The sequence below is a fragment of the Amaranthus tricolor genome, chromosome 10 (genome assembly GCF_026212465.1).
Source record: "Amaranthus tricolor cultivar Red isolate AtriRed21 chromosome 10, ASM2621246v1, whole genome shotgun sequence".
NCBI lineage: Eukaryota > Viridiplantae > Streptophyta > Magnoliopsida > Caryophyllales > Amaranthaceae > Amaranthus > Amaranthus tricolor.
This window is the reverse complement of record NC_080056.1, coordinates 28164190-28176749: the sequence shown is the minus strand read 5'-3', so window position 1 is coordinate 28176749 and position 12560 is coordinate 28164190.

The following is a 12560-nucleotide window of genomic DNA, read 5'->3' as shown; positions in this document are numbered from 1 at the left end:
TGATCCTTATTCATTCTTCATCGTTCATTCTTCATTGATCATTGATCCTTGTTCATTCTTCATCGTTTGTTCTTCATTGATCATTGATCCTTGTTCATTCTTCATCGTTCATTCTTCACTGATCATTGATGCTTGTTCATTCCTCATAGTTCATTGTTCATTGATCATTGATCCTTGTTCATTCTTCATCGTTCATTCTTCATTGATCATTGATCCTTGTTCATTTTTCATCGTTCATTCTTCATTGATCATTGATCCTTCTTCATTCTTCATCGTTCATTCTTCATTGATCATTGATGCTTATTCATTCTTCGTAGTTCATTGTTCATTGATCATTGATCCTTGTTCATTCTTCGTCGTTCATTCATCATTGATCATTGATCCTTGTTCATTCTTCATCGTTCATTCTTCATTGATCATTAATCCTTGTTCCTTCTTCATCGTTCATTCATCATTGATCATTGATCCTTGTTCATTCTTCATTGATCATTGATCGTTTTTCATTGTTCATCGTTCATTCATCATTGATCATTGATCCTTATTCATTCTTCATCGTTCATTCATCATTGATCATTGATCCTTATTCATTCTTCATCGTTCGTTCTTCATTGATCATTGATCCTTGTTCATTCTTCATCGTGCATTCTTCACTGATGATTGATCCTTGTTCATTCTTCATGGTTGATTCTTCACTGATCATTGATCCTTGTTCATTCGTCATCGTTCATTCATCATTGATCATTGATCCTTATTCATTCTTCATCGTTCATTCTTCATTGATCATTGATCCTTGTTCATTCTTCATCGTTCATTCTTCACTGATCATTGATCCTTGTTCATTCTTCATCGTTCATTCTTCACTGATCATTCATCCTTGTTCATTCTTCATCGTTCATTCATCATTGATCATTGATCCTTATTCATTCTTCATCGTTCATTCTTCATTGATCATTGATCCTTGTTCCTTCTTCATCGTTCATTCATCATTGATCATTGATCCTTGTTCATTCTTCATTGATCATTGATCCTTGTTCATTCTTCATCGTTCGTTCATCATTGATCATTGATCCTTGTTCATTCTTCATCGTTCATTCTTCATTGATCATTAATCCTTGTTTCTTCTTCATCGTTCATTCATCATTGATCATTGATCCTTGTTCATTCTTCATTGATCATTGATCCTTTTTCATTGTTCATCGTTCATTCATCATTGATCATTGATCCTTATTCATTCTTCATCGTTCATTCATCATTGATCATTGATCCTTATTCATTCTTCATCGTTCGTTCTTCATTGATCATTGATCCTTGTTCATTCTTCATCGTTCATTCTTCACTGATCATTGATCCTTGTTCATTCTTCATGGTTCATTCTTCACTGATCATTGATCCTTGTTCATTCTTCATCGTTCATTCATCATTGATCATTGATCCTTATTCATTCTTCATCGTTCATTCTTCATTGATCATTGATCCTTATTCATTCTTCATCTTTCATTCTTCACTGATCATTGATCCTTGTTCATTCTTCATCGTTCATTCTTCACTGATCATTGATCCTTGTTCATTCTTCATCGTTCATTCATCATTGATCATTGATCCTTATTCATTCTTCATCGTTCATTCTTCATTGATCATTGATCCTTGTTCCTTCTTCATCGTTCATTCATCATTGATAATTGATCCTTGTTCATTCTTCATTGATCATTGATCCTTGTTCATTCTTCATCGTTCGTTCTTCATTGATCATTGATCCTTGTTCATTCTTCATCGTTCATTCTTCACTGATCAATGATCCTTGTTCATTCTTCATCGTTCAATGTTCATTATTCATTGATCCTTGTTCATTCTTCATCGTTCATTCTTCATTGATCATTGATCCTTTTTCATTGTTCATCGTTCGTTCTACATTGATGATTGATCCTTGTGCATTCTTCATCGCTCAATCATCATTGATCATTGATCCTTGTTCATTCTTCATGGTTCATTCTTCACTGATCATTGATCCTTGTTCATTCTTCATCGTTCATTCATCATTGATCATTGATCCTTATTCATTCTTCATCGTTCATTCTTCATTGATCATTGTTCCTTATTCATTCTTCATCTTTCATTCTTCACTGATCATTGATCCTTGTTCATTCTTCATCGTTCATTCTTCACTGATCATTGATCCTTGTTCATTCTTCATCGTTCATTCATCATTGATCATTGATCCTTATTCATTCTTCATCGTTCATTCTTCATTGATCATTGATCCTTGTTTCTTCTTCATCGTTCATTCATCATTGATAATTGATCCTTGTTCATTCTTCATTGATCATTGATCCTTATTCATTCTTCATCGTTCGTTCTTCATTGATCATTGATCCTTGTTCATTTTTGAGCCAAATCAGTTAGGCTCAAGTGAAGATAGCAGCAAAGACCCAAGAAGCAGCCCAAGAGAAGTAGAGAGCAGCAACAACAAAGGAGATAACAGAAACCATTTTGATGTTTCTGATGAAACTTGTGATGATTCTGATTTTATGCATACAAGACCATCATCTACGGATACTGATGAGTTCAATGCAAGCCAAAATATTCAAGAGAACAAGGAACTAATTATTGGGAAACGAATACAAAAGCTTGAAACATCAAAGACACAAGGAAGGCCAACAGAAACAGCAAGATCAGACCAACAGAAGGTTCTGATCAATATCAACGACCAGGCCATCTTGACGGAGTAGTACAGAAGTGATCGGAGGTCAAGGGAGGCCATGGAGGATAGAAATGGACTCTCTCCACATGGGCCTTGCTGTCACGGTCCAAGAACCCTCCTCACGGTGACCGAAAGTACACAGAAAACCGAGGTAAAGGTCGGGCAGTCAGCAGCAGCATTCTGACAGTAGAGTACCTGCTGTTCTGTTTCTGTTGTTAGTCTTTAATAAACACGTGTAAGTCACATGGGTAAAAGTGACCGTTAGTGTTAGTTATTTACGTGTATTTTCATTCCCTTGTTCATGCATCTTAGTTCTATAAATAGTAGGTGTAATCCAATGTAAAGGGACAAGTTGTTGCTTAATGAAAGTTTTTCTCAAAAAAATTCAGTGTTTGAATTTTTTTCACAATTGCTTGCAATTGGGGTTACTAGGGCCAGTTTGCCCTTCGTGTTGGTGTGAATCCTTGATCAGTCTTCAAGGCCACGCTGCACTATCCAAGAACAATCGATCATTTCCATTGATTCATCAACGGAATTCATCATTGTTGCGTTGAAGAGGGGCTTGGCAGTGTCAAGGCATTGCATAGCAATCTTGGAATATCCTTCCATATTTCGTGTGTTCAATCCATTCCCATACATTGCTTGGCGTGTTTGGATCAATTGGTATCAGAGCAAGGACGTGTAGGGTTTGAATTTCAATTGGTTTTGATGAAAAGAATAGCCAATACGAAGACATTAAAGGTGTGAAAAAAATTTTCAGATTCTGTCAGGTTTTTGTGGTCTAAAACTTGATCGTTTTGGAGGATGTCTTGTAGGAGTTTTTGAAAACTGTTTTTACACGGTATTTGGGGTTGAGTTGGGAAACTTTTGGCTTTGGAATCTTTGGATTTGGCGTTGTGGTTAAGGAGATATGAATTTTTCTTTACAGACTGCCCAAAACCAATGAAATCCGGGTACCTTGGTAAGTTGTCTTCGAAAACCTTTCAAGATTCTTTTATTTTGCTCTCATCTTTCACCAAATTACTAAAATCTATCCTAAATTTATGAAACCATATCATTTGTGCACTATTTCTTACGTTTCATAGGTTTCTTGATTTACCCATTTCATTGTTGTTTTTCAAAGTACAGGAGAGTCTCATTTATACTTGTCTTCTGTATTTTCATTGTGTCTCCTTCATTTTTGAGTCTTTTTCATTGTTTCTTTTTTTCAATTTGGGTATTTTTGAGTCTAGTTTTTGTTAAGCCTTGTGGTGTAGTCATTGGAGTTGTGGGAAAAAAGATGCGCAAGTGTTTTAGACCAAAGGTCACAGAAACAGTTCAGACTGTATGTGTGTAGCAATTTTTGAATTGTGATCAAACTAGACCACGTATTTGAGTATTTCCAATTTGGGGTGTTTGTAGACATCTTGAGGTGTGTTGTCACCAAGTTTCATCATACTTGGAGTTGGTTTGGTCGGGTTTTCAGTAGCAAACATTTCACAACAGATTTCTGAATTTGGACTGTATGGTTCTGTTTTCCTTCTGTTTTGTGCACAAAAAATTCCATACTTCATTTCTTTGTTTTTCTTTCCTTTTCACTCTTACCCTTACTCTCATACTTAAATTTTGAGAGAGTCTTGAACCTTAGAATATGAAATCAACGGAAGTAGACATGAACATACATAAATCCATGGATACACTAAAGTGTGCACTTGAAGATCTTCAGCTAACAACATTAAATGTGACGGAGAAAAGGCTTGAAATGTTGAAAGCAGACTGTTACCGTCAAAGGGATTGGACTCAATTGAGTCTTTGTCTTAAACAATTGGTGGATGTTAGGAGTCAAAAGCAAATCTTGAAGAGGAGGCTTGAACTTCATGAAGAAAAGCTGAGATTTCAACAACAATTGCAAGAGCAACATGGGGATTCTAAAATGGTAATTGTTCATGAGTTTAATCCTGATGTTGATCCGGTTAGGATTAGATTTGAAATCATTCCAAAGCATGTTGATACACAAAGCACACCATTGTTTTCTTCTTTTGACAACAATCAAGAGCCATCTATTGTGGAGATTAGTGAAGAAACTGTTGAAGCATCATGTGTAGAGGTGATTAATGATCTCAAAGAAGATGTTGAGGCATCTTGTGTAGAGGTTGTTGATGATCCCGAAGAAATTTTTGAGAAAACTAATGTTGAGGATGTTAGTTCTTGGATGCAACCCATAGAATTGGTGAATTATCCTTCAAGTTGGAGGACTAGTTTACATGTTGTACAAGCTATGGAGGGAAAGTTTGTTCACATTGATCGTGTGGTTAAACAAACACACTTTGTGGAATTTGTTCATGTTAGTAGATTTGTTGAGGTTCATCCTACAAAAATTCGAGGAAGGATTTTTTCTAAGAAGGGGAGAATGCAACAAGTAGAGTGTAGTTTTGGTAATACAAGCAAGCTAATCTTCTTGGTAAGCTTGTTTAATATATGGGTGTGGTTCATTATGCAAGTAAGGGCAAGAGCATTCTTCCTTACATGTGTGATGGTCATGGGGAACCTGATTCCTAATTTAATTGAAGTCTTGCTAGTAGTTGTCTATTATTGTGGTGCTTGTGCAGTTTGTATTATGTCAACACACGGAGTTTGTAGTAATGGTAAGCATTGCGGGCAAGAGTCAAGAATTGAGGACAATTCTTTTTTTTCAAGAAAGGGGGATTGAGCCAAATCAGTTAGGCTCAAGTGAAGATAGCAGCAAAGACCCAAGAAGCAGCCCAAGAGAAGTAGAGAGCAGCAACAACAAAGGAGATAACAGAAACCATTTTGATGTTTCTGATGAAACTTGTGATGATTCTGATTTTATGCATACAAGACCATCATCTACGGATACTGATGAGTTCAATGCAAGCCAAAATATTCAAGAGAACAAGGAACTAATTATTGGGAAACGAATACAAAAGCTTGAAACATCAAAGACACAAGGAAGGCCAACAGAAACAGCAAGATCAGACCAACAGAAGGTTCTGATCAATATCAACGACCAGGCCATCTTGACGGAGTAGTACAGAAGTGATCGGAGGTCAAGGGAGGCCATGGAGGATAGAAATGGACTCTCTCCACATGGGCCTTGCTGTCACGGTCCAAGAACCCTCCTCACGGTGACCGAAAGTACACAGAAAACCGAGGTAAAGGTCGGGCAGTCAGCAGCAGCATTCTGACAGTAGAGTACCTGCTGTTCTGTTTCTGTTGTTAGTCTTTAATAAACACGTGTAAGTCACATGGGTAAAAGTGACCGTTAGTGTTAGTTATTTACGTGTATTTTCATTCCCTTGTTCATGCATCTTAGTTCTATAAATAGTAGGTGTAATCCAATGTAAAGGGACAAGTTGTTGCTTAATGAAAGTTTTTCTCAAAAAAATTCAGTGTTTGAATTTTTTTCACAATTGCTTGCAATTGGGGTTACTAGGGCCAGTTTGCCCTTCGTGTTGGTGTGAATCCTTGATCAGTCTTCAAGGCCACGCTGCACTATCCAAGAACAATCGATCATTTCCATTGATTCATCAACGGAATTCATCATTGTTGCGTTGAAGAGGGGCTTGGCAGTCCAACCCTTGTCAAGGCATTGCATAGCAATCTTGGAATATCCTTCCATATTTCGTGTGTTCAATCCATTCCCATACATTGCTTGGCGTGTTTGGATCAATTTTTCATCGTTCATTCTTCACTGATCATTGATCCTTGTTCATTCTTCATCGTTCATTCTTCACTGATCATTGATCCTTGTTCATTCTTCATCGTTCATTCATAATTGCTCATTGATCCTTATTCATTCTTCATCGTTCATTCTTCATTGATCATTGATCCTTGTTCATTCTTCATCGTTTGTTCTTCATTGATCATTGATCCTTGTTCATTCTTCATCGTTCATTCTTCACTGATCATTGATGCTTGTTCATTCCTCATAGTTCATTGTTCATTGATCATTGATCCTTGTTCATTCTTCATCGTTCATTCTTCATTGATCATTGATCCTTGTTCATTTTTCATCGTTCATTCTTCATTGATCATTGATCCTTCTTCATTCTTCATCGTTCATTCTTCATTGATCATTGATGCTTATTCATTCTTCGTAGTTCATTGTTCATTGATCATTGATCCTTGTTCATTCTTCGTCGTTCATTCATCATTGATCATTGATCCTTGTTCATTCTTCATCGTTCATTCTTCATTGATCATTAATCCTTGTTCCTTCTTCATCGTTCATTCATCATTGATCATTGATCCTTGTTCATTCTTCATTGATCATTGATCCTTTTTCATTGTTCATCGTTCATTCATCATTGATCATTGATCCTTATTCATTCTTCATCGTTCATTCATCATTGATCATTGATCCTTATTCATTCTTCATCGTTCGTTCTTCATTGATCATTGATCCTTGTTCATTCTTCATCGTGCATTCTTCACTGATGATTGATCCTTGTTCATTCTTCATGGTTCATTCTTCACTGATCATTGATCCTTGTTCATTCTTCATCGTTCATTCATCATTGATCATTGTTCCTTATTCATTCTTCATCGTTCATTCTTCATTGATCATTGATCCTTGTTCATTCTTCATCGTTCATTCTTCACTGATCATTGATCCTTGTTCATTCTTCATCGTTCATTCATCATTGATCATTGATCCTTATTCATTCTTCATCGTTCATTCTTCATTGATCATTGATCCTTGTTCCTTCTTCATCGTTCATTCATCATTGATCATTGATCCTTGTTCATTCTTCATTGATCATTGATCCTTGTTCATTCTTCATCGTTCGTTCATCATTGATCATTGATCCTTGTTCATTCTTCATCGTTCATTCTTCATTGATCATTAATCCTTGTTCCTTCTTCATCGTTCATTCATCATTGATCATTGATCCTTGTTCATTCTTCATTGATCATTGATCCTTTTTCATTGTTCATCGTTCATTCATCATTGATCATTGATCCATATTCATTCTTCATCGTTCATTCATCATTGATCATTGATCCTTATTCATTATTCATCGTTCGTTCTTCATTGATCATTGATCCTTGTTCATTCTTCATCGTTCATTCTTCACTGATCATTGATCCTTGTTCATTCTTCATGGTTCATTCTTCACTGATCATTGATCCTTGTTCATTCTTCATCGTTCATTCATCATTGATCATTGATCCTTATTCATTCTTCATCGTTCATTCTTCATTGATCATTGATCCTTATTCATTCTTCATCTTTCATTCTTCACTGATCATTGATCCTTGTTCATTCTTCATCGTTCATTCTTCACTGATCATTGATCCTTGTTCATTCTTCATCGTTCATTCATCATTGATCATTGATCCTTATTCATTCTTAATCGTTCATTCTTCATTGATCATTGATCCTTGTTCCTTCTTCATCGTTCATTCATCATTGATAATTGATCCTTGTTCATTCTTCATTGATCATTGATCCTTGTTCATTCTTCATCGTTCGTTCTTCATTGATCATTGATCCTTGTTCATTCTTCATCGTTCATTCTTCACTGATCAATGATCCTTGTTCATTCTTCATCGTTCAATGTTCATTATTCATTGATCCTTGTTCATTCTTCATCGTTCATTCTTCATTGATCATTGATCCTTTTTCATTGTTCATCGTTCGTTCTATATTGATGATTGATCCTTGTGCATTCTTCATCGCTCAATCATCATTGATCATTGATCCTTGTTCATTCTTCATTGATCATTGATCCTTATTCATTCTTCATCGTTCGTTCTTCATTGATCATTGATCCTTGTTCATTCTTCATCGTTCATTCATCATTGATCATTGATCCTTATTCATTCTTCATCGTTCATTCATCATTGATCATTGATCCTTATTCATTCTTCATCGTTCATTCATCATTGATCATTGATCCTTATTCATTCTTCATCGTTCGTTCTTCATTGATCATTGATCCTTGTTCATTCTTCATCGTTCATTCTTCACTGATCATTGATCCTTTTTCATTCTTCATGGTTCATTCTTCACTGATCATTGATACTTGTTCATTCTTCATCGTTCATTCATCATTGATCATTGATCCTTATTCATTCTTCATCGTTCATTCTTCATTGATCATTGATCCTTGTTCATTCTTCATCGTTCATTCTTCACTGATCATTGATCCTTGTTCATTCTTCATCGTTCATTCATCATTGATCATTGATCCTTATTCATTCTTCATCGTTCATTCTTCATTGATCATTGATCCTTGTTCATTCTTCATCGTTCATTCTTCACTGATCATTGATCCTTGTTCATTCTTCATCGTTCATTCTTCACTGATCATTGATCCTTGTTCATTCTTCATCGTTCATTCATCATTGATCATTGATCCTTATTCATTCTTCATCGTTCATTCTTCATTGATCATTGATCCTTGTTCCTTCTTCATCGTTCATTCATCATTGATCATTGATCCTTGTTCATTCTTCATTGATCATTGATCCTTGTTCATTCTTCATCGTTCGTTCATCATTGATCATTGATCCTTGTTCATTCTTCATCGTTCATTCTTCATTGATCATTAATCCTTGTTCCTTCTTCATCGTTCATTCATCATTGATCATTGATCCTTGTTCATTCTTCATTGATCATTGATCCTTTTTCATTGTTCATCGTTCATTCATCATTGATCATTGATCCATATTCATTCTTCATCGTTCATTCATCATTGATCATTGATCCTTATTCATTATTCATCGTTCGTTCTTCATTGATCATTGATCCTTGTTCATTCTTCATCGTTCATTCTTCACTGATCATTGATCCTTGTTCATTCTTCATGGTTCATTCTTCACTGATCATTGATCCTTGTTCATTCTTCATCGTTCATTCATCATTGATCATTGATCCTTATTCATTCTTCATCGTTCATTCTTTATTGATCATTGATCCTTATTCATTCTTCATCTTTCATTCTTCACTGTTCATTGATCCTTGTTCATTCTTCATCGTTCATTCTTCACTGATCATTGATCCTTGTTCATTCTTCATCGTTCATTCATCATTGATCATTGATCCTTATTCATTCTTCATCGTTCATTCTTCATTGATCATTGATCCTTGTTCCTTCTTCATCGTTCATTCATCATTGATAATTGATCCTTGTTCATTCTTCATTGATCATTGATCCTTGTTCATTCTTCATCGTTCGTTCTTCATTGATCATTGATCCTTGTTCATTCTTCATCGTTCATTCTTCACTGATCAATGATCCTTGTTCATTCTTCATCGTTCAATGTTCATTATTCATTGATCCTTGTTCATTCTTCATCGTTCATTCTTCATTGATCATTGATCCTTTTTCATTGTTCATCGTTCGTTCTACATTGATGATTGATCCTTGTGCATTCTTCATCGCTCAATCATCATTGATCATTGATCCTTGTTCATTCTTCATGGTTCATTCTTCACTGATCATTGATCCTTGTTCATTCTTCATCGTTCATTCATCATTGATCATTGATCCTTATTCATTCTTCATCGTTCATTCTTCATTGATCATTGTTCCTTATTCATTCTTCATCTTTCATTCTTCACTGATCATTGATCCTTGTTCATTCTTCATCGTTCATTCTTCACTGATCATTGATCCTTGTTCATTCTTCATCGTTCATTCATCATTGATCATTGATCCTTATTCATTCTTCATCGTTCATTCTTCATTGATCATTGATCCTTGTTCCTTCTTCATCGTTCATTCATCATTGATAATTGATCCTTGTTCATTCTTCATTGATCATTGATCCTTATTCATTCTTCATCGTTCGTTCTTCATTGATCATTGATCCTTGTTCATTTTTCATCGTTCATTCTTCACTGATCATTGATCCTTGTTCATTCTTCATCGTTCATTCTTCACTGATCATTGATCCTTGTTCATTCTTCATCGTTCATTCATAATTGCTCATTGATCCTTATTCATTCTTCATCGTTCATTCTTCATTGATCATTGATCCTTGTTCATTCTTCATCGTTTGTTCTTCATTGATCATTGATCCTTGTTCATTCTTCATCGTTCATTCTTCACTGATCATTGATGCTTGTTCATTCCTCATAGTTCATTGTTCATTGATCATTGATCCTTGTTCATTCTTCATCGTTCATTCTTCATTGATCATTGATCCTTGTTCATTTTTCATCGTTCATTCTTCATTGATCATTGATCCTTCTTCATTCTTCATCGTTCATTCTTCATTGATCATTGATGCTTATTCGTTCTTCGTAGTTCATTGTTCATTGATCATTGATCCTTGTTCATTCTTCGTCGTTCATTCATCATTGATCATTGATCCTTGTTCATTCTTCATCGTTCATTCGTCATTGATCATTAATCCTTGTTCCTTCTTCATCGTTCATTCATCATTGATCATTGATCCTTGTTCATTCTTCATTGATCATTGATCCTTTTTCATTGTTCATCGTTCATTCATCATTGATCATTGATCCTTATTCATTCTTCATCGTTCATTCATCATTGATCATTGATCCTTATTCATTCTTCATCGTTCGTTCTTCATTGATCATTGATCCTTGTTCATTCTTCATCGTGCATTCTTCACTGATGATTGATCCTTGTTCATTCTTCATGGTTCATTCTTCACTGATCATTGATCCTTGTTCATTCTTCATCGTTCATTCATCATTGATCATTGATCCTTATTCATTCTTCATCGTTCATTCTTCATTGATCATTGATCCTTATTCATTCTTCATCTTTCATTCTTCACTGATCATTGATCCTTGTTCATTCTTCATCGTTCATTCTTCACTGATCATTGATCCTTGTTCATTCTTCATCGTTCATTCATCATTGATCATTGATCCTTATTCATTCTTAATCGTTCATTCTTCATTGATCATTGATCCTTGTTCCTTCTTCATCGTTCATTCATCATTGATAATTGATCCTTGTTCATTCTTCATTGATCATTGATCCTTGTTCATTCTTCATCGTTCGTTCTTCATTGATCATTGATCCTTGTTCATTCTTCATCGTTCATTCTTCACTGATCAATGATCCTTGTTCATTCTTCATCGTTCAATGTTCATTATTCATTGATCCTTGTTCATTCTTCATCGTTCATTCTTCATTGATCATTGATCCTTTTTCATTGTTCATCGTTCGTTCTATATTGATGATTGATCCTTGTGCATTCTTCATCGCTCAATCATCATTGATCATTGATCCTTGTTCATTCTTCATTGATCATTGATCCTTATTCATTCTTCATCGTTCGTTCTTCATTGATCATTGATCCTTGTTCATTCTTCATCGTTCATTCATCATTGATCATTGATCCTTATTCATTCTTCATCGTTCATTCATCATTGATCATTGATCCTTATTCATTCTTCATCGTTCATTCATCATTGATCATTGATCCTTATTCATTCTTCATCGTTCGTTCTTCATTGATCATTGATCCTTGTTCATTCTTCATCGTTCATTCTTCACTGATCATTGATCCTTTTTCATTCTTCATGGTTCATTCTTCACTGATCATTGATCCTTGTTCATTCTTCATCGTTCATTCATCATTGATCATTGATCCTTATTCATTCTTCATCGTTCATTCTTCATTGATCATTGATCCTTGTTCATTCTTCATCGTTCATTCTTCACTGATCATTGATCCTTGTTCATTCTTCATCGTTCATTCATCATTGATCATTGATCCTTATTCATTCTTCATCGTTCATTCTTCATTGATCATTGATCCTTGTTCATTCTTCATCGTTCATTCTTCACTGATCATTGATCCTTGTTCATTCTTCATCGTTCATTCTTCACTGATCATTGATCCTTGTTCATTCTTCATCGTTCATTCA